Raw genomic sequence first — 19,581 nt, forward strand, 5'->3', positions numbered from 1 at the left:
ATAAAGGGTATTTATTTGGGGTAGGAACTTACAGATACCAGGCCATAAAGCATAAGTTACTTCTCTCACCAAAGTCTATTTTCATGTGTTGGAGCAAGATGGCTGCTGACGTCTGCGAGGGTTCAGGCTTCCTGGGTTCCTCTGGGCTCAGCTCCTCTGTTTTCTCCACAAGGTCAGCTGTAGACTATGAGGCTCTCTAGGCTTTGCCTCGCTCCACAAGGTCAGCTGTAGACTATCAGGCGAATGGCTCTGTCTCCCTGGGGTTCCAGCTTCAGCATCAAACTCCAACATCAAAACTCCAACATTAAAACCACTAACTCTGTCCTTTGCCATGGCTTTTATCTGTGGGTTCCCACCTACCAAAGGTCAGAGACTCAACGGCCTACTGACACAAGAGGTTTACCTGATTAAGTAATCAAGTAATCAATCCAATATAATCTCATATGCCCAGAGGAAAAGGTCAGTTTACAAACATAATCCAAATTTTCTTTTTGGGATTCATCAATAATATCAAACTGCTACACCCTTTATTGATTTATTACCTAAAACACTGGTGCTTTATTTTAACAATTCCCCCAGAGTTTATTGTATACATTTTTTCTTTATTTTTTTTAAATGTTACATTAAAAAAATATGAGGTCCCCCTCACCCCACTCCTCCCACATCAACAACCTCTTTCATCATCGTGGGACATTCATTGCATTTGGTGAATACATTTTGGAGCACTCCTGCACCGTATGGATAGTGGTTTACATTATAGTTTACACTCTCCCCTATTAACTTACCACAGTCTAAATTCAAATGATATTATACCAGTTCACTTATAATATAAGAACATTACAACAATGTCTCCTTCTGCCTTTTTTGTATCATAGCCACCATTTTACCTAAATCTAATTTTCTATTGAAACCATATACTCATTTTCAGTTACTTTTTTTTAGGTACTGGGGACCAGGTATTAAACCCAAGACCTCATATGTGTGAAGCTGGCCCTCAACCATTGAACCACACTGGCTCTCCTGAATTGGTTGTTTCATTTGTTTTGTTTGTTGTTTGTTTTCGTGTTTTTTTGTTTTAGGAGGCACCAGGAGCCAAACCCTGTGGCATCAGGAGCCACACCTCCCTTGTGGGAAGCAGATGCTCAACCACTTGAGCTACATCCACTCCCTACTTTATTTTATTCTTTAATTTTCATTTGAGTTTTTAATATTTTCCAGAGCACTAATAAAGTTCTCAATGATCTCTTATCTCCTTGCAAACTTCTTTTGAGGTCCAGGATTGATTACTCCAATATCTGGAGTTCTTATGGGGTCTGTTTTATTTTCCGATATTTCCACTGGTTTTCCTTCATGTTGTCTTGCCTCCTTATGTTCAGATTATTATAGAAATAATTTGAGATCAAGGTTCTCTGTTATGTTTCTCCAAAAAAGATCTATATATTTGAATCTTCAAAGTACCTGGAAGTACTGATTTTCCAGGTAATCCTTAATCTCATATTATAGATTGACATGGTACAAAGTTGAGCTTTTCTAGTTGCAGAGTCTCCTGGTTCACCCTGTTCTTAAGGTGTGACTCTTAAGGAGTTTGACTGAATTAAGAATGGGTCACAGATATCCACATCTTGAGTGAAACCTACTCATTGCTTCCTATTCTCTTAAACTGGAAAGTTGTAGACAGTGCCACTCAATCTCTCCAAATTTGGGAGGGAAGGAAGGAAAAACAACAGAGGTTTTTTTTTTAAAGCCCAAATTTGGGGGTTATTATCCTGAACATTATGGTTCCTTGGATGCTGGCCCAGTAATTCACCTCTTACCTCTCCAATTCATTTTCCATGCATTATTATCTCTTTAATGCATTAACATCTCTCCAAAGCATTCAGACTTGTAAAAAATAAAATTTTCTATCTAGTCTAATTTTTCTGAGCAAGAGGGTTCATTTGAATTATTTAGTTTGTCATAACCAAAGGAGGAAATTGCTTGCCCTTCATTTATAAATACACTGTCACTTGTTTTTAATCACTGCCAGGGTAGTGGGAGGCTAAGAACATTGGCAAACTAAGTTTGTGTCTGGTTGTGAGCAATCTGAGCAATGACTGGGATGCAAGGGGACATTATAATATGAGTGTCTGTTGTTTGGACTCTGATCAAATAGTTGAAGTAAGAGATCCTTCTTACTTCATCCTTAATTTAGATAAAACTAAGTAGATAAATCCAACTTCAAAGATTGTCCTAAATGATATGATAGTCAATAAAAATCAACTAAATGAGATTTGAATGCCCTTTATTGTACTCAAGAAGAAGCCCAAACTGATTTTGTTGACCTTCAGGATCTTCATGGCCTATCACTTCATACCCTCCAGGTTTATCTATCCCAGTCCTGCTGACACAGAAAATCTATGGTATGGGCAACTCAGCTGCCATTCAGTCTCCCATCTCACTTCATTCTCATGGCTGTAGCCTCCATAAATTCTATTCCTTTTCCCTGGAATTCCTTTCCCATTCCTACTTGCTCTCTCCTCATCACTTTCCCTACCTAACTTCCATTTAGCCATGAGAACTCAATTTGAGCATCACCTTCTCTGAAAAACCTTCCTGGATGCTCTCAAAATTGAAATGCCCTTTCTTCATGTTCTATCTTATACTTATTACAGTGTTTTCAGCACTGTATTATAATTATTTGTTTATTAATATGTCTCATATACTTACTGTTAGTCTCACAAGAGACTTATTAGTTCATTGTTTATCAATTTATTGTTTTCCCAGTTCCTAGGTTTTCAATAAATGTCAAATAATTTATTTGAATTCAGACTATGGGGGGAGGGAATGGATAAAGGCAGAAAAAGGGTCACTTGGAAACTACTCAAAGGGCCATATATAATGATATGCAAGCTAATGTCTTGAAATATGTTGCACAGTTCATTTAGCTTTGATTTTAAAAAATAACAACTCATTTACATCAAGGAAAATCCTTAAAGAAGAGAAAAAGGTAAACACAATGTTCATCTTTAAAAAAAGGAAAAGAAATATTGGTCAGCATGAAACACAGTGCTAGGAAAGTTACAAAGATAAATCATCAAAATGATCAATTTGCAATCACCTAGAAGAGCATAAGGGACTAGGTAGCAACCAGCCTGGCTTTTAGAGGAACAAATCATGCCAGACCAATTTAATTTCCTTCTATGATAGAGTGACAGGCCTTGTAGATAAAAGGGATGCAATAGATGTAATCGCTCTAGTCTTCTGTAAGCCTTTGATTCTGTCCTACCTGACATTCTCATCAACAAACTGGGGAGATCTAATCTGAACCATACAACTATTCAGTGGGTGCACAGCCGACTGGACAGAGGCATCCAGAGAGCAGTTGTCAATGGCTTAACATTAACCCAGGAGACCATTATGGCAATAAGCCTTATTGTGGGGTCTAGGATCATTTGATATTTTTATAGTTAAAATGCAAGGTGTAATTATAAGTAAAGGCCTGTATGTCATAAAGGGTGTATTTACACAGAAACAGCTGAAAATATATTTGAGGTCAAAAGAGTATTTCTGCATGGAATAAAACAAACAGATCAGTCAATGAATAAATACTTAGCGAGTGACCTTATCTTCATATTGGAAAAGTCCCAAGTATAGTCCCAAGTCTATAATTGCAACCCCAGCATTGTTATGACTCCACCATCACCACCATCCTACTGCCCATACTGTGCTCCTGAGTGACAGCCACTCTCTCAGCTAATCAATACTCTGACACCTCTTTCTATTGTCTATTTGTTCTGCGCCACCATGGACTGCCTTCTCCATTTTCTGCTGCTGTTCTTCCCAGCTGCAGGAGCTTCCCAGCTGTCCAAATGATCATTCCAGCCCTCTCTTTTCCTGTGCCTGCCTCATCACCTCTGCCTTCACTCAAAACATTTGACCACCTGTTCTTACCCCATGTTTCCTCCCTGCTTGATATCCTGAAGGGGCAGGTAGATGGAGATAGAATAAATGGGAGTTTATTCTTATTACAGAGAAGTTAGAGCATAAAAGTTAGAGATGGGGTAGACCTGTGATCATCAGAGTCACCTAGGAAGTCTAGTGCTTTGGATTTTTTTAAGGACAGTTTCAGTAGCTTTGGAGATGAGGACTGGACATTGGTGGATGTTAGAAATGGCCTTGAGGGAGTAGACAACTGAGAAAAAATTAGCAGAAAATAGAATAATACTAAGAGTCGGAGTTTGGGATTCAGGCAAAGAATTGTCCATCAGAACAATAGGCCAAAACTTAAGGTACAAGGAGTTAGATCCAGCAGGGTGGTAGAAAAGATAATTAATGTGAAACCCTAAGAACTGCCACTTTCTTTGCAGATCTTTTGGACTTTAAGAAGGCCATTTAAATTCTCTGAGTCTGATTCCTCAACTGTAAAGGAGGGTTATTACCTAACCAAACAACACATGAGGATCAAATGAAATAATATATACATACAAAAGCCCACTAGGCTGTAAAGCAGTACATAACCATTAAATGATATTATTGTTATATCATATATCATTATACCAGGTGATAGAACCTATACCAGCTCAGCTTCAGGCCAAAGAAATAGCTTCTAGAAAATGATGAGAATTTTGATTAAATGTTAGGAATACTTTGAAGGTCCATTGGAACATCCTAGAATGAAAGGGAGCAAAATGGTCTTCTCTTTGGATGGTGAATTCCTTAATTCTTTTCAGCATGTCTCATTATACTCAACAGCTGACGTTTGAGAATGAGGCCACTGTCTAGATACATAACCACCACAACAATATAAAACTCACATCTCCTTCACCTAGATAGTTCAGATGAAATATTTTGAGGAACAATGTATGCAATTTGTATATCTAGGCAGGGTGAGAGGCACTCGGGAAGCAGTGATACATTCAACATCATGAATCCTATTCATTCCCCTTTTAATTTCTCAGTTTTTCCTAAGTGGGAAAATTCTCCACTATTTTCATACCCCACCTTTCTGTTGATTACTGTGAAGGTTATTTGTCCCCCAAATCCTGTCCAGTGCATATAAATTGAAATTATCTTGCTAAAATATATTCTACTGAATCGTCATTCTTTTCCTTCCTTCTTCCCTACCATCTGCCTTCTTTTTCAAGAACACCTTTAAAAACTAAAGAAATAAATAAAAAGGATTTTTGCACATTCCCATAGCTGACACAAATATCATGTTGTTTCCAATATCCCTCGCAAGAATAACTTTTTAAAAACTTAAGAAAGAATACAGTTGGGATCCTCCCTCTCCTAGTAAGACTCTGGGATGGAGATTTTCAAAATCTTGGGTATTAACAGATTTCCTGAATACCAAGTTTCCAGATCCTGTCCTCTGGCAGTCTGTCGGATGAGAAGCCCTATAGCAGCAGAAAAAAAAAGATCACTGTCATGAAAGGCCTCCCAGCAGCTGCACTGCCTCTATTTTTATGCAAACTCATGAACTAGAGATAAGGAGAGGCCTGCCTGGCTCTCTGGGGAAAGAATCCTTACTCTAAAATGGCCAATTAGGTTAAATGTCCCTTCTGGAAAGAACAAACTAATGACTAAATGGAATCTGCATTATGTAAAGAAGAGAAAGTTAGATTGTGTTTAAGATAACTTCAGAATTCATTTGTAGGCCTTTCTCTTCATGGAAACAATTAAGTTAGTCACTAGCAGTAAATATCTTTGATGGTGATAAAACAAATGAGGTGAAAGAGAGAAACCTGGGGTTTTATCAAGAAAATGCAAGTCAAAAAGTATTTAAAGGGCTTTTTTCTATCTATCTGATATTTCGGATGGCAGACTGTCAGAATAATGGGACTTATGCTTTCATATCTTCAATTACTGTGTTTATGTTGACAATGATAAGTGATTGTAATAATACACGTTTGGGCTTACTGATTTGTGGGTTGCCAAGCTTCCTTCACAAACCTCATATTCTTGGATTGTCAAACTATCTCTGTAAACTAAGTAGAGATAATATTATTCTTCCCATATTACAAGTGTGGCAACTGGGATAAGAAATCAACACAAGGTCACATGATTGAATATTGGTTGAACTTGTGGCCAAATCAAGACCTTTGATTCCTAAGCCAGAACTCTACTATATTCTTTCCCCAGAGAGCATATATCATAATATTATTTTAGAGTCAATGATATATTTTGAATATAAGTTCTTAGTAAAAGTAGCAAACATCACAATCATGAGGCTGCCGAAAATTATAAAGGTCCATTTGCAACAAATGTATCTTATACTCTGAATAACATAAAAATTTGAGGGTGCAGGGAAAATGACTTTCTGTCATTCAATCAGAGGACTCCACAAAGCTATTGCTGATATGGTCTGGGCAGATGAGGGCTTGACATGGTGAAGAGGTGAGTCAAGAAAGCAGTGTGAGATGTAAAAATGAAGTCCCAGACCCGGAATTATCAGCTATGAATTGACCTACTTTGGAGGAAGAACTGTGTTTTATGTTGTAGAATATGATGATGGTTCTACTCCAAGTAGTCAATTCACATTCAATTCACTCGAAGAACCTGAATTAATGCATTTAACAACATTCCAGAAGAAAGTGTTATCGCACGTGTTTCAATCCAGGGACCATGAGCAAAAAAAGTAAATTGTCTAAAGCCGAATGTAAAGGTTGCGTTTTTTGATGAATTAATTATGGTTTTTTGATTGGTAACAGTGTTCAAGAGGCAGAAATGAAGTTTACTCTTGACTTAAACCTCAATTAAATACCCAAAGATATTTCAACCTCAATATATAACTAAGGAAAGTACCTAAAGAGGTTTTTTTCCTTCAGTGTGTGTGTGTGTATATATATATATATATACATATATATTTTATATATGTATATATATATATATTTTATATATATTTATATAAAATATAAATATAAAATATTTTATATATATTTATATATATTATAATATATATATATATTTTAATGAGGAGGAAATTAACTTGGAGAAGAGAAAGGCAATACGCAGCTAGGTTGAAGGAAGGAGATCATGAAAAAAAAGTTAGTTGTCTCCAATGTATTTCATACATCCAAAAGTGAACAGAAAATCTCAAAGGCAGGAAGTTTAAAACCTACCCTATCTGAATGCACTTCGATCTTTTAAAATTTATTTCTCCAGTGTCCAAATTCCATACCCTTTACATCCTCCCGAGTGCTTTCTTAGAAGGCTGGTCACACTGCTGAAGCTCAGAGGCACCTACTAAATCCAAGTTAAGGTCATTGTTTGGACCCAACCAGAAAACAGGAACAATGGTGGAAGATGCAAGAAAAATGTGCTAAAACAATACAAGTGAAATTCACTGAAGAGTACAGGGAAAAAACAACAGTTGAAAGAAAAGACAGAATGGAGTTTAGATAGAGATGGAAAAGAGAAACTGTTAGACATGAAACTGCGTGCAGGATGCCAATGATATTTTGAAAAATAAACACTTTGTTTCAACAAAAATCAAAGAAGTTGTGAACATGAGGTAGGAATTCCCCAATAAAGCCCTAGATCACCAACAAGACTCCGTACTCTGTCTAGCATGGTGCTCAGCCTTTCCTAGGCATAATCTCATTGATTCTTCACCAGAGCCCCACAGTTTCACAGCTTTAGAGAAGAGGAAAAGGAGGCCCAGCAGATTAGATGACTATTCCTAAGGCACATGGCCAATAAACAAGAGCCCTCTCCAGAGGAAAAGGAGTCAAAATAAAAATAACCAATGATTTTAAATTCTACCATGGCCAAGCATTATGCTAAGTCATTATATGTATTGCTACATTTATTGTTTCAATAATTCTATGAAAAAGCCACTATTTTATCAATGAGGAAACTGAGGCACAGAGAGGTTTTATTGTCCAAGGCCTCCCAGCGAGTGAAGTGGCAGAACCATGATGGGAACCCAGAAGATCTGGCTGAAGAACGCACACTCTTGAAATAGTTTTAGTAAGAGTCCCAGTTTTACAGAGGTGTTGCATCAAAATGAGTTGATACGTGTAAAGGTTTTAAAGCCATGCCATGCCTGGCACACAGAAAGCACGTCATGAATATTAGTTATTACATTTGTATTATCTGCTAATACCACACTCTCAAAATGCAGAACAAGAAACGGTAACAATAAAAGTAAAACAAATCAAGTTATGGCAAAAATCCTTTAAAAGAGAATAAGCAACACCATTGAAAATGTGGATTTCTCAAGGATAAGTCATCTTAGATTTCAGCGGTAGTGCCTAAATGCTAGGGGTAAAGCACACAGTATAATGGGGCAAGAACTTAAAAGAATGATTGACCAAGAGGAAACAACCAAAAGTTGCCAGAGAGAGCACCTTTACTGGAAATCTAGCATAGTAGGAAAACCAACATGTTTTTTTGAAAGCAAAATAGCAGAGATTCCTGGGGCTTCCCTTTCCAATCACTCCCCAGTTTCCTAATCTTATCCTTTGAGTTCCCAGAAGAAAGACAACCAGGATACCCTCCTTCTTGCCTCACTCTACTATCCTTGAGGAAAATAGTAGCCCTCCAGTGTGAGAAATCTAGAGACATGGACAGGAGGTTCAGATTTCCATGTGCAAGCCTAGCTGGTTTCCTGTTCAAGTTCACCCTAATAAATTGTGGACTATGGCTTATCTTTACTTTTAAATCATGTTTGTATTCCTGACTTGGGCCTTTGTAAAATAAAGGATAGTTGATTTCTCAGCATAAGTCAAAGAGCAGAGAATTCCTGTTTGATCTTTGTCCTTGCCTCACCGCCTATGATGAAATCGTGTTGACAGCAAAGCCAGGTTCATGGGCGCGCAACTAGTGTAGTCAAACAGGACCCAACGCTCAGAAGAATCTTATGCTCCATTTAATTCTCTGCTGTCACCATCTTGAAATTCTTAGAAATTTTTGTCTTAGAATTTGTGCTCTTATAGGTTAAGTCCAAGGAGGCAAATATGCATGAGCTGAAGAGATACATGCAACGTGTAATTCCTCCACTCTTTGACAATCCGTTCATATATGGCATTTGAAATGCCCATGAGCACAAAATTCTGGGGGATCTAAAATGCATGGGAGTTCAGCAAGATTCAATGCCAAGCACAAGGCAAGCATGCCATACTGGTAGAATGTGCATGTATCAAAAGTGAAATAAAAACAACCGAGTTAGTTGCATGCGGAGTTTCCGTTGTTCTGGTAAGAACAAACTACATGCGTATACGAGCTCCAAAATATGCATTGTGTAACTTTGGTAATTTCACGTCTTAGGTAAATGCCTCCCTATTTGCACTTAAAACTAGTACTGCACAATAAGAAGATGTGTAGTAAAATTCATGCTAATGATTTAAATTTTCATGCTTTCTTTACCGAGAATGACATTAATTAGCAAATGAAAAACACCAGACAAGTTGGGACAGAGAGTCCATGGAAGAAAGGAAATAGCTTTATGTTTTCATGCCTTTGAAGATGCTTTTTCCCTGCTTTTTGGAAAAAATAAATAAAAAGCCTGCATTTTTATTTTGCACTGGGCCCACAAGTAATGTAGCCGGCCCTGGCTGACAAGTTCTATGTGCCTGAGAGCAAGGGTGTTTTGTTTGACTTCACTCCTGTTTGTCCTGAGTCACTACCTACCCCAGGTATTCGTAGTGTGTTTGGGAAGCAAGACCAGTTCTACTCCCACTGCTTTGGCCTGACTGAATTTGTCCTACACACTCTGTCCTCACCCAGGCTGGACTGAATCACCTTCCTCTTTTCCCAGGCAAGCTCCATTACAGTACTTCTCATCCAGACAGCCCTCGTTCCTGTCTTCTTTTCACCACTGGACCATTAAGTTAAATGAAGGCAAGGACCCTGTGTCTTAGACCCTGAACATAGCACCGGGCAGATGTCTGCCACTCACAAACATTGTTGAACTGAATTCCATCTCCTCTTTCCAAACCCACTACCATCCCTCATAACCATCCCACTCATATATGATAAAACACGTTCTCCCCTTGTCTCTAACTATAGAGGACAGAACTGTTTTGCTGTCTTTCATTATCCCATTGAACTGAATGCAAGGACAAATAATCAGTTGCTATCTAAGAAACATGCCCTAGCAGCCCACTACAAACTCCTCCTGGACCACATAGCAGTTTCAGTCTGTCATACCATCTATACCAGAGAGAAACAGAAGATGTAAAGGACAGTGTAGAGTTTCATAGACCAAAGTTTGATTCCCAGATTAGCTTCTTGTGAATACCTCCAGAATGGAGGCCAAACATTTCATTTATCTGAGCCTCAATTTCCCCATGTTATTAATAGTACATGGTATCCCCACATGGTGTAGCTACAATATAGGCATGTAGTTTCTATCATATTTGCCATCTACTTTGTGAACCACCAATTATAACTGATATTATTATTATTTAGGCCTTCAAGAAGTTTATAATTTACCTGACCATACAAGACACTATTTTATTAAGTTCTAAATTGATGTTACCTCCTCTAGTATTTTGTTATGAGGTGGAGATCAGAGAGGGCTGTAAAGGATCTGCCCCTGAGCCTGACCCAGACAGCCAGCAGGTGCGAGTTACCATGATGCACCCTCTTCTCTCATTGAGAAGCGTCCATGGAGGAGTTGTCCCTGAAAGAAATAGGGCTGGGCAACAGGGAGCAGTAAAAGGGTAGGCATTCCAAGTTAGGGGGAAATGAAAGCAAAAATGTGCACCTTTGCTATGTTCATATTCATGGTTATACCAATCTATGTATATATGTGGACAGTACACAAAGGAATGGGTGACCCCAAGAACATTTTTCATCAAATGCTGGGCTAGAATGAGCTAGGCTTCTATTCTTTTGGAGTTTTATGAATCAGTCACTACTAAGCCTTGGACAATGAATGTGTTATTAGAGAATTTTGCATATATTTACTCAAACCCTCTACAATGAATCTGAATCTATGTGTAGCTGTGTTCTCCAGAGAAACAGAGCCAACAGTATACATGCATGTGGATGGAGAGACAGATAGCAATATAGATAGACAGCTGTTAAGAGATTTATTACAAGGAATTGGTTCATGCCATTGCGTGGGCTGGCAAGTCTGAATTCCATAGGGCAAGCTGGAGGCTGGAAATTCCAGCAAGAGTGATGTTGAAATCTTGTGTCCTAATTCCTGAAGCTGGAAACTCAAGAAGGAGTGAAGGACATAGTCTTGAGGCAGAATTCCTTCTGATTTCTGGAATCCTCAGTTCTCGCTCTTACTACCTCCAGTTGATCAGGTGAGGCCTGCACATTCCCGAGGGAAACCTCCTCTACTTAAGGTGAAGTGACTATAGATGCTAATTCCATCTACCAAATAACTACACAGCAAGACCCCATAAACTTAGCCAAATTGAAATATAAAATTAACCAGCACACAGGTTCCTTGAAGTACTACTGTCCCTACACCTCCTTTATCATGTATTTCCCTTCCTCTAGCGGGCCAATTGCCACTAGCCTGGCTTCCTCAGGGAAGCATCAAAGTCCAAAGCACCGTTTTCTCTTTGTGTAGAGTTCCAGTTCTTAGAGATAGGCATATTGGAGGCAAATCCTTTTCCTCTGTATTTAGTGAGCACCTAGCTTGAGGGCAGAAGGATAAGTAAGTCAGTTTCCCTGCCCTTAAGAAAACTCAGTCCTTCTTATAATAGCAGAACAAGATACAAACTGATTTCACCAAGTAGACTGCCTAAACTCAATATTTGGACTCCTCCATCTAATTGTGTAAACTGAACAGTTAAAGCCAAGTGCAGTTGTGTGTGTAAGAGAGAGAGAGGAGAAAGAAAGAGAGACAAAGAGAGAAAGAAGATAAGAGCTGATGGAAGAGCAAGTGGAAGTTGAGAAGAGATTAAGCGAAAGTGGCACTTAATGAGTCAGAGCCTGGTGCGGGCAGTGACTTGGAGAGCTGGACACAGGAGCAGAACTCTTTCCAAATTGCACCTTCTTTATCAGGCATTCCTATTCAGAAGGGCATCGAATTTCTTCATGAACCACGGGCCTAATTTTCTGGCTTTTCTCTTCCTTCTCTTTAAGTAATCATTGGAACAACAAATATTTAACATCCTTCTCAAAATCTTTCCAGACTTAATTTTGCCATGATGAGACTGCGCCTTATAAAATCAAGGAAGCTCCTGTTTTCATGACTCATTCACTCTGTCTTCTTTCTTAGACTTCCCCAGGACAGCTCTAATAAGGATAAAGACTCTTCCTGAAGGCCCTTTTTGCCTTTCTGAGGAGAAACTTCTCCACAGACGCCGCTCTGTGAGCACTCGCCATTCCTCTCCCGGAATGTGAGCGATGTGGCCCCGAGCAGCCGGACACACACAACAATACGTGTATTCATGGGACTCTTACACAGGGACCCAATTCCACAGCCCAAACCTCTGTGAACTGTGCATCACCAGTCCCCACATTCTAGCATTCTCCCTCTTTGCAGATTTCCCTCGACCTCCAGAAAATGCACTTCATTGCACATTTTGTGGCAAGATTCATGACAATTATCACCCAAATCCATAATTAGCAAGTGGTAACAGATAGGCAGATAGATCCACTTAGCGCGACATCTCTGACAGCCTGACACCACCACTCCCTCCCCGCTTAAAAAATACCTGTGAGGCTTCTCATTGTAAATGTGACCACGCTCACACACAATGTTGGCAAGCCGTGGCTCGTGCTCGTGGCGGGTGGGAGGGGGCTATAAAAGGGACAAGTTCTCACAAGCATGGCAGAGCCCATGCAGGAACCATTCGGCTTTGCAATCCAAAACTGGTTTGGTTTCCTTCTGCATCAGTAAGACAACGCCAAAGCAACATTCATCCCGAAAATGTCCCCATGTGATTTCAAATGAACTGTGAGTCTTGGATTTCTCTTTGTTTGCATGTGCATGCCTTGAGAGCTTTTTAAAGGGTTCGGCGTGTCTCTTTCTCAGGTAGAGCCGTCTAAGGGCTGTGTTGAAACACCGCTTCCAAATTGGTCTCAGTTACACTTTCCAGTCTGTGTTTCTTAGATCTGTGGCTAGTTAGCATTTTGGATTTGTTCCGTCAGGCTTATGACTACAGCTAAATTCACTCCCCAAATCCGACCCCTTTGCCGGAGGAAATAATCACTCATTCTCAGGATCTGCCTGAGCAATCGACTCTCGCAGAACTGGACCTGCATTATAAAGATACTGAAAACACATAAATATGTTTACCACTAGGAAGTGGCAAGGATGATGGTTAATTATTTCTTTATTGTTGTCATCCTTGAATGATGCATTGGACCATTAGAAACGGTAATATTGGGAGAAATCACAAGTTTAAAGCTAAAATCTTTGCTTCCATTGTACAATGAAGAGTTGAGAAGACTCTTCTATAAAAGCCAAATCCAGGTCCAGTGAGCTCACTAAATTTTCCATATGGCAGAATGTGCTCATATTTTCCTTTCTCGCATTATTTTCCCCATTCAATTGAAGGGAAAGAAATATTGCTAAACCATCAGTTCAAAAGTTTTGCCATAGAAGGAGCTGCAGAGTAGTGAGATCTTGCCAATAATTTGAAATCTGTGAGCCCAGGCCATTCCACCCACATGAAGAGGTCTTAGCAAGACTCGGTCCATACATCGATGCAGCATCAATCCAAACTATTCAATCACTAAGCTGGGACCAATTTGGTTGCACAATATTGATTTAGCCTAAGTCTTCCAAATAGAGTGGTTCATCTGTTAAGAAAATTGTTGAGAATCTGAGAAAAACAGAAGTTCTCTGGGCATTGATTATTGATAAAGACTCAGAAATACTACAGAGGAAAAATTCTGTAAAATGGAAATGTATTAAGAAAGTGAATTTTTTAATGGTAATGGTGATGGTCAATTATAATTTATAGAGAGATGCTAGAAAAGAACACTTCATCTCAATGCAGGGTAGCTGATATAAAAGTGACCATGAAGTCATTCTGCCTCTGTTTAATTTATTAGTCTCACCAAACCCCACATAAGATATTTTAGTTTGCTCACATTACTTTGAAATTATCTCACAATTTCTCTTTCAAAAGTTGTTCAATAGAATACATACTTAAATGTAGTTTGAATGTTTATAGCATTATACTGAAACTCATAATTTGAGATAAACATAAAACATTTTTATAACTCATGAAGTAAAAATATCAGCACAAAGTAAATAAAGATTTATTCATTTATAAGATATACCTGTAGATGCATTGAAAAATTCAGGAATTCCTTTAACCTACTTTATCTTATCTTTTATCCTTCTAACTATATGAAATCTATAGATATTTTATGTCATAATTTTATATTTCTCAAAAATACATGTTTTGCTTGCTTTTGATCTGCAGACTCAGTGAATAGGAAAGGAAAACCAAATTTTTTCTAAATATGAATTTTTGTAGTCACTTTGGCAAAGGAAATTAATCCTCAATTTAAAAATATGAATTACAAATAAATATTTTCCATTTCCATAAAATCAATTTATTAGTGATTTTTCATTACTTTAGACTCCCATTTCCTGGATTGTAAGTTTTCTAACTCTGTACATAAAATGTACAGCATAAAAAGAAGCTTTAAATTCAGTTCCAACTAAGGCAGAAAAACTTCAACTTTTAGTGTCACAAAATTAACATTCTAGTTTTATAAAAAAGTACATACAAAAAAATTAAATAAATACATACCCAATTGATAATAAAAATGATTTAGTAAATCTTTATCATCTTCCCTTCTAGTTACCAAAATTCTGCTTTTTACTGAAAACATTTTTTTAATGAACAAGGGACTGTCACCAATTAATTTAAATATTGATTGGAGGGAAGAGAAAGTCTATGATTTTTATAAACTTTTAGATTTTACTGAAGAAGCTGAATTTATGGATCCTTCATTTTTTCAGTGAAGTGGTTTCATTTCCTAACAGTTACATATCAGAAGGTTTGCAAAAGAGATAAAGGTAAATAAAGTGGGTTATTAAGTCTTCAAAATCAAGTTGTGAATGCCCCAAAACTTAAGAGGAGTTTATTGAGTTAGAGAAGGTAAAAATAATGAAACATCCAGAACTCACTGAGAAATGTGATAAATTAGTTTTGTGAGCTCAAATAGGCCCAACATAAAGGGTTGTTTTTAGTAGTGGGTTGAAGAATCAGAACACGACGAATGAAAATTCTTAGATTATAATCATGAGTTCAGTAAATTAAACCCCCTCCATGTAAAGAAAAGGTATACTTAAGTCATTCTATCATTTGTCATATACCTGAAAAATCCCATCGCTGAATTTATTCTCAACAACTAGAATTACACAGTAGCTTCTAAACGTTTTTTGGTTGTTGTTTTGTTTTGTTTTTAAGTCATACATTCAGTTTGATAAATAGGAGACTCTTCTTTCCCTAAGATACTATGAATCATATTTTGGAAGAGACTTTCTTTGGGGGAAACAAATAAAACTAAAGCACCTGCATATTTAACCCATAATTCTACTATAATGAAAACATGAATAACAGGGAGGTCCTCCCTTTCCCAAGGTTTACAGCAAGAACCTGTGCTTACAAGTGAAATTCTGTCTCTCCTCTTTATATTTTTGGACACAAAAAAAAACAAGACTAAAAGCACCAACCTACCACACAGGTGTGCTATAAAAAGCCACTAGTAAATGTAATTTTAACACATTTTGAAAACTACCAAGCTCTGAAATAATGCTTATTAGAGAAGAATAAAATTGGGAAGACAGAAGAGAAAATGTACAGCAAACTTTTCTGCGTGCTTTAAGGAAGTCTGTGTTAGCCTATATCCATGCAGGCTTGGCTGGGGTACACTCGGGCAAGAAAAACAAGCTTGGCCATTATTTCACAACGAAGTGGCAAGGAGAGTAAAGAACAGCCTCTCAGTACTCTCTAGGTCATTCACGAAGGCACATGCCTTTCTACTCTTGGCCTCTGTAGATCCAGAATTGCACAAGTGATTGGAAATTCTGCAAACAGGCCTCCCAGACTATGTCCAGTCCCAATGATAAACTGAGTCTGAATATTGTCAAATGAAATTTAAAATGGTTATATGGGGTCCTTTTCTGCCAGACGTCTAAACAATGAGGCTGGTGAAAGAGTGAATTTGTCATTTTAACAACCCGTCTGGGATCATTTCATCTGTAGTAACTGTAAAGCGAATCAAAGTGCATGCTCTTCTAGTTGCAAACACCATACATTGAAATGCTTCTAAAGACTTACAGTTTTCCAAGGCTGAAAGGAGGGGAGAGTCTTTTTTACCCCAACTTTAGGATGCATATGTCGAATGTTTACTTTTTTAATGAAAAATTTTAAATTTAGGCTAACTCAACTCATGAGCTAGATTCTGCCTGACCAGCCGCTCATCACTGAATATTTAATATCCATAGCCCTGTTTTCACACCTGCTTAATGCTGAGGATCTCCTGAAGTGCTTATTAAAAACACACATTCTTGAGCCCTGCCCTAACCTAATGAATCAAAATGTCTAAAGAAACCAGACATATTCATTTTTTAAAGCACCCAGGTGATTGAGATCAAACAATTTTGGGAATCCTGTTAATAGTATCATAATAAAAATTAAAAAATACCCAAGAAAAATAAAAAAAGATATCTATTATATAGTCCCAGGAAGCATGATGATCTTTTTCCTTGAAGACTTTCTGAAGTCCGATGTAGTGATTTAGAGATACTACAAAGTGGTCAGGGTCCAATTTGAACACATACAAACACATGCACAAACATTTTTAGAAGTTGCCTCAAAAGCTTTAGGGAAATACGTAAGGTAAAAATGTGACTAAAGAACTTCAAACATAGTCAAATTTGTTAATAAATATTAAATGAAAGAGAAAAAATATTTAATCATCCAATGACACATAACTATCCAATAGCTACATGGCAATTTAGTATTACTTAAATTAAATGTGAGCCTAAGCAAAACATGTGTTTGTGTAGAATAACCTTCCAAGAATGCAATTTCTGAGCATATAAGCTCTAATATAGTATATTTCTCAGAGTGAAATAGAAGAGTGCAGATACACAAATATGGAAAACAATATTCATATTATAGCCAGGAAATGCCAATAAATATAGCATATGAAAATTATTTTTATTTCACCTTTTGATTAAGAAAACTGCACTTAATTCCAACTACACCCCACACCACGGTGATTAATAACTGATTTTTTATGCAAATATGAAGTCATCCAGGCCTCCTAGGCACTAAGTGGTTTTCACAGCAAACAAGTTGAAAAAAAAAAATCAACTCAGTTTAGGTCAGGGCATATAAATTCTACGAAATACAAGCTTCTCCACCCCAACACTCTTATAGGACAAATGCCCATCTCCACCAAACGCTCATAAAGCTGAAGTAGTGAGGAGTAGATACACGTTTTATTCTCATTATGGAATTAACATTCTAGGTCGTTTTTTCCAGAGAATTCTTCTGAATAAACTGCTGCTACCACTAAGTATAATAATACTGTTGGACTTTTTGTTGTTGTTTAGCGAATTGGTAGCTTCCTATCACCATGTCACCTATGAAGACTCTGAGTCTCAGGGACCTGATGTGCCCATGTTATGAAACCTAGTAAGGAGTTTTCAGATGAGTGAGACTAGTCTATCCTCCAGAAAGACCCAGTAGCAAGCAGGGAGAGAACAGCAACGACTGTGATGATTAGTTTTATCTCTGGGTCCAAACAGTTATCGTTTCCATAGAACGTCGCATAAGGGGGATAAAAAACATCATGAGCAATTTCATGAAGAAATAACAAAATCAAATGTTCATTTCCAGAAACTTTAGTGAGGTTGGCTGCTGTGGGATCCTGTGCCACGGATCTTCGCTCCCCTGTTCACTTAGCAAAGACTCCTCGAGGGGATCTTAATAGTTATAGGATATGTTTGCTTTGGAATCAGATACCTGGAACGGTTAACGGATGACCTGAAAACGCTCAGCGATACATTTATCCTTGTCTGTTTGCTTATTTGTTAACTGTATGTTATGGTTGAGCATTCCCATTCAAAAACTGGCTTCAAAATCAAAAGCCAGAGTCTGCAAAACTGTACAAATGATAATCGCATGTCAAAATCCATGGTTCTCTCTTAATTGCATTTGCAAATGGAGATAAAAGAGGAGACAGAGCTGTCTCTCCACAGATTTCTCTTTCCCTTCAGACTGAGGGAACACGTTTAGACCTCCAGGGAGACTCATCCATTGTGAAAAGAAGGTTTCGCCCTCAAGGTATGTCTGCTCCTCTCTGTTTACCTGGATTTGGCTGCTGCAGAGTTGAGCACGAGGCCAGTCTGTGACCCAGGGAGCTTATTCTTCACTTAGTCTCATCTTCCTACCGTCACCCCTAGCATGCCGCCAGTGTAGGCAAGGCAAGGTTGCCAATCCAGTGACAATTCATAGACTGGAGCATGATTTCTCCTGGACTCCCAAATGAAACAAACTTGGAATTGCTGCATTTCTGAATAGTTCTATTTATAGGGACCCCCCCTCCCCCCCCCCCCCCCCCCCCCCCCCCGTCACTAGGACGAGAGAAAGATGGAATGAAAGAGAGGCATGCAATCTCCATCCTCCTTTGGTTGACCGAAAGAAGTCTGGTGACTCAGCCTCTGGGAAAGAAAAATGCAGCCTGCTTTTGCTAAATACAGACCCATGCGAGATATAGGGTCTATGCGGGCTGTCAGCCAGGCAATAAATCCGTCTTGAGAACCTATTGTATGGAGGATACTGCCCCAAGGATAAAAATCTGTTAAAAGACAACTTCAGGGAGTTGATGATCTCCTGGAGCAGATGAGCCTTAAATATGAGACTGTCTTTGTCATAGAAATGGTACATGAGGGCATGCAACGTAAATAATAATTATAGCAATAAATACTTGCCACAGGATTTTTGAGAAAAGTGAGATCATGGGTTCCAGGGATGGCTGGGGAAAAGAAAAATCATAGATTTTTAGGATTTCAATATCTGAGGGAGTTTCGGAGTGGGGCAACTGATTTCTAAGGCGTTTACTTCAGTATTTCTTTATTTCCAATCCTCCTTAGTTTGTTTAAATGCTCTCTAGCTGAAGAACTCAGAGGTGAGATCATCAGAGTAGAGGAAAGGGTGATGGAAGCAAACATTCGAAAATAGTTTTTGTTGGGCTGGGTTTTTAATTTTGTTTGATTTTGTTCCTTCCCTGTTGAAATGTTTGGTGTTTAGATTTGCTGACTTTTATCAGAAAGCTGAGGCAGGGATGTTTTCGAGTTCCTTAGACACACAAAATAGTTATGCACAGTTTTCCTTTGTATACCATTCAGGTGTTATAGTAATGGTAGCTCTAACAGGTCAAAACAGATTCTTAATGAAGTGAAGAGTACGTTCAGCTCGTCTTTTTTTTAGGTTTCTTTGTTAGGTCTAGCCATTTTTGCCCAAACTGTCTCTACAATTCGATGCTTGTTACTTACCTTGATTCACTGTGTTCCTGGCCATCTGTCTACCATAAATTTTTCACAATTCAGCTCTGACAGGAGTGTCTCTTTAGTCCTTGTGGCAGACAGAAGCCTTCACTTTTGCGGCTTCCTACAGTGCATGGATTAATCAAGACCACACCGATGGCTGTTGC

This window comes from Dasypus novemcinctus, chromosome 20 (genome assembly GCF_030445035.2).
Source record: "Dasypus novemcinctus isolate mDasNov1 chromosome 20, mDasNov1.1.hap2, whole genome shotgun sequence".
Lineage (NCBI taxonomy): Eukaryota > Metazoa > Chordata > Mammalia > Cingulata > Dasypodidae > Dasypus > Dasypus novemcinctus.